Source organism: Nicotiana tabacum, chromosome 1 (genome assembly GCF_000715075.1).
Source record: "Nicotiana tabacum cultivar K326 chromosome 1, ASM71507v2, whole genome shotgun sequence".
In the NCBI taxonomy this organism is placed as follows: domain Eukaryota; kingdom Viridiplantae; phylum Streptophyta; class Magnoliopsida; order Solanales; family Solanaceae; genus Nicotiana; species Nicotiana tabacum.
In genome coordinates this window covers 203,026,890-203,030,979 of record NC_134080.1, presented here as the reverse complement: position 1 = coordinate 203,030,979, position 4,090 = coordinate 203,026,890, and the positions used below count along the sequence as shown (strand labels likewise).

At 37.3% G+C, this 4,090-nt stretch overlaps 1 long non-coding RNA gene across 1 annotated transcript; it reads left to right on the top strand.

The window, feature by feature from the left end:
• The first annotated feature begins 249 nt into the window (after positions 1–249).
• On the top strand, positions 250–1,783 carry LOC107790068 (uncharacterized). Its single transcript, XR_001648955.2, has 2 exons — positions 250–643; positions 1,543–1,783. It is a non-coding gene; the product is annotated as an uncharacterized LOC107790068 (long non-coding RNA).
• The last annotated feature ends 2,307 nt before the right edge of the window (positions 1,784–4,090 follow it).

Genomic DNA, 4,090 nt, shown 5'->3' with positions numbered 1-4,090 from the left:
GGAAATGAGAAGTTCGGATTTTTGGGCCATTTTAATTAAAATTCCTCCAGGCCCAAATAATTTTCACCCTTAACCCGTCCAATTCCAGGCCCAATTCTATCCCCAACCCGGTCAGCCCTTTTAGTACCCAAACGACGTAGTTTTGAGTTCCCACTTAGATTCAATCTGAGCCCTTCATATCCTTTCATCCAACGGTCGTGGGAGGCCCCTCACAAATACATAAAAGTGTCCAAATTCCCCAAAGACAACGTCAGTTCCCAAACACCCCTTTTCACTTCATCTCCCTCATCTCAAAAGCCCTAAGCCGCCGCCCTTGAATTCTCCACTCGCCGGCCGGCGGCGCCGGCTCATACCAGCCTCAAACTCACACCCCAAAATCCTCACAACCTCCCTTTTCCCAATCCCTAACTAATATCTCTCGAATCGTCACAAAACAGAGCCGATTTCAAATCTAAAAAAAGACAGAAAAACAAAAGAAAAAATCTCTTGATTTCTTCAAGTTTGAATGACCGGTTAGGGTCTAAATTGTTGTTTCTCCCTTGTTTTTAACAAGAACCCGCGACGAATACCAATTTCGGCTCGAAATCGGGATAGTAGAGGTCCGTTCAAAGCAATGACAGAGGTTCATCCACTTCTTGTTTAGGTATTTCAAGTCTTTTTACGTTTTCTTTTTCGTTTAGTTCCAGTCTTCATCTCTTCTTACTTCATCTCTTCTTTTCTCTATTATTTTTTTCCGTTTTGAATCAGTTTTTGCTCGCATGTTTAAAATTAAAATTTATTAGTTCATGTTTGTTTTAATTTCTTTGTTCTTTTGTTTTATTTCATTTTTTCTTGTTTTCTAAAGAAAGGAACTCTGATTTTTTTGGGGCAATTCCGTTTAGCCCATTGGTTTACTGAGTTTGATTTTGAATTGGGCTCTGTTAATCAGAGGCCCAAAGGAAAGGGGATTAGCCGAGTTTGGTAAACCAATATCTGGTAGGTCATGGGTCAATTTGACTCATTTGTTTCCAAGGGTAAATAACAGAGGTTTAAGGTTAATTTAGGAATTTTAAGTTAAGGAATCTTGTATAACTGACTCGGGAAACTTCTAGGAAGGTGGGTTTGGGGTTATTTTTGAAAAGCTGATTTTTGAATTAGGGATTGAATAGCAAAAATGAAAATTGAAAAAGGATTAAAGAGCAAAAACTGAACTCATTTCTGCTGCCCTAAAAATTCTCTATAAAATGCTATTTCTTCACTCCCATGTCAGAGTTTTAGAGACTGAAAAAGCATTGAAACTTTAAAAACGACTGAGTTTTTCTTTCAAGTTCAAGTACTGGAAATTGCTTGAATTTTGCTTGGTTTTTGAGTTTTAATTCCCTTTGATAAGTCAGAAGTTCAAAAGTTTAATATAATAGCTCATCTGGGTTTTAAAAGTCTGGATTTAGGTCGAGAATTTGAAGCTTGTTTTGTCGATTCTATACTGTTACATTGCTGCTATTTTGCTGCTGCTGCTTCCTCCTAATCTTAGGTTTTATTTTTGGTTTATTTTGCTGTATTCAGGTATATGTTTCTGAATCCTGCCTAATGTGAGGCTCGATTTGAAGTATGGAGTTGAAATCTTGAGTTTTAAGCATAGCCTCAACTTACTTGTTCATAGTTTAGCTTTACTTTTCTGAATTACATTGTACTAATTTATCTGATGCATTGTATTTTGTCTTGTTGCTGCTAGTACTCTCTTAAGAGCTGTATTTGATCTGTACTTAGCATGGAATTCAATTTTCAATCAAGTATCTTTTAGCTAGATGTTGGTTTTGACAACTGAACTCGTACCATTGTATCTGATCTTAGACTATTATGATAGAAGCGTGATGAACAACCTACTTAGTCGAATCAGTAGCTATTCTGCAATCAACCATGTTAAATAGTGTAATGTGGGCTGCATTTGAACTCTCTCTGCCTTGTATTTCATTTGGAATGTTATAGCATGTTTGTGGTACACAATAACACTTTACTTCATGGAGTTGATCACTGAATGGTTCATAAATCAGTAGTTAGTCTATTTAAGTTGTATTCCATGTTGAATCCATGTTCCCAAGCATATGCATGTTTTGAAGTCCTGTCAAGTATTCTGATGAAAATTGAGTTGAAGGCTGGTTATGTTTCGATAGTAAGATTAATTGTGAATGGTTATAATGTTTAATTGTACAATTGTTCACATATAGTCTCATAAGGTTGATTTGCTATTGTATGTGTTGAAGAGGGGTTTAATCGAGGTTTAAATCTCACAATTGCATATGAATTAGTTGAGGACTGATTTGAGTATGAAACTTATACAGTTGTATATTATGGAAAACCCATCAGACCCCTGTTGTTAGATTTGAAGTTCAAGTGCCTTTTTTTTACAAGCTGGAAGGACTCGATCTCGAATCCTGCTTTTCCCCTGCCTCATCTTAAAAAATTTTGTTTGCCTTTGGGCCAGGATTTTGAATCCATTCGAAAATAGGAAGTTTGTATTTCCAGCCCTTTTGGGCTTGCATTTTGAGCCCATCTGCTTTTCTTTAATTTTGATATGGGGTGTTCCAAATAGCAACTGGGCCTGCTATTAGTTTAGGCCTCTCCCTATAATTGAATACTTGTCTTATTTTAATATCAGTCTCTTAATGAACGAGTTTGGGTTGAGCCATTCGCTTGAAACAAGAGTTCAAATTCCCATAGTGCTTAACTAATTGGATTCCATTAAATAGGTTTGAGGGGTGCCATAATAAATAACACCAATAGTCTTTGGCCCTCATAATTTTCAAATAAAGAACATTTTGAACAAATTAGATTTGAGGCGTGCCATATTAGGCAAGATATAATTTATGGTCCTCAAAAGTAGTTCGAATATCCTTTGAAGTTAGAAATTGAGGTGTGCCATTAGTGAATTTTCTATGGCCCTCGCAAACTTGAAAGAGCGTAGTTGCTTTAAGCGCGATATTTAAATTTATCTCCTTAAACTCGGGTGTACATTTCATGTGACCCAACTCCAATTCTCAACAACGTTAAATAAAATGTGTCATGGACCGCGAGTGCATTTCATGTGGCGTGGTTCAAGGCGTGTTTTAAATAATGTTAAATCCTCTTAAAAATAATTAAAAGCGGTTTAATAAGTTAAAATTGTATCATAGGTTAAAACATGTATTAAAATCAGATAATAGGCCAATTATATTAATTAAAGCGACCGTGCTAGAACTACGGAACCTGGGGGTGCCTAACACTTTCACTCGGGTTAACAGAATTTCTTATTTAGAACTTCTTTGTTCGCGGACTATAAAACAGAGTCAATCTTTCCTCGATTCAGGATTTGAACCGGTGACTAAGGACACCATCAATTATCCCAAGTGGTGACTCTGCTTTAAATAAATAAATTCCGTTTCGATTGTCATTTTAAGTTGGAAAAAACTCCTTATACCCTTTCAGGGTAGTAAAAAGGAGGTGTGATAGCTCTGGCGACTCCGTTGGGGACAAGGACCCAGAACTTCTGGTTCAGGGTTCAAGAATTCGAGCTTAGAATAATTGTTATAGTTGGCTTTATTTATTATCTGGTTTTATTCACATGTTTGGGCCTAATGTGCTAAATGTTGCTTTTTACCGCTTTGATGTTGTTGAACTGTATATAAATTGCTACGAATCCCTCCTCTCTCTGAGTCTTCTAAATCATCTAGGAAGTGTGCACTTCATGTGACTTCTCTTCTGTTAGAGTCATTCCAATTATAGAACGAGGTTCAGACAAGTTGCAAAGCCGGTGAAACTTCTGTATTCCCGGTACGCTGCCCCCCTCGGCTCGAGCTGTCTGCTCGGGTAAACCAGGTCTAGAACAAATAAACCCAGGTTTTGAACCTAGTATAACATAGTTTCATGCCGGATCCCTAGTAGGAGTGCTTGTTTGCATCATGTATTTTGACTTTGGGGACTCAACACATGGGTTGGGTCCGTCTAGGACAGGTGCACCTGAAATCAAAAGACCATCCTGATGCATTTTGCTTGCTACTTGCGCATTTATTTGATTCGGAATGCATGTTGACCGGTTTCTAGAATAAGGAAAAAATTGAGAAAAACCAAATTGAGG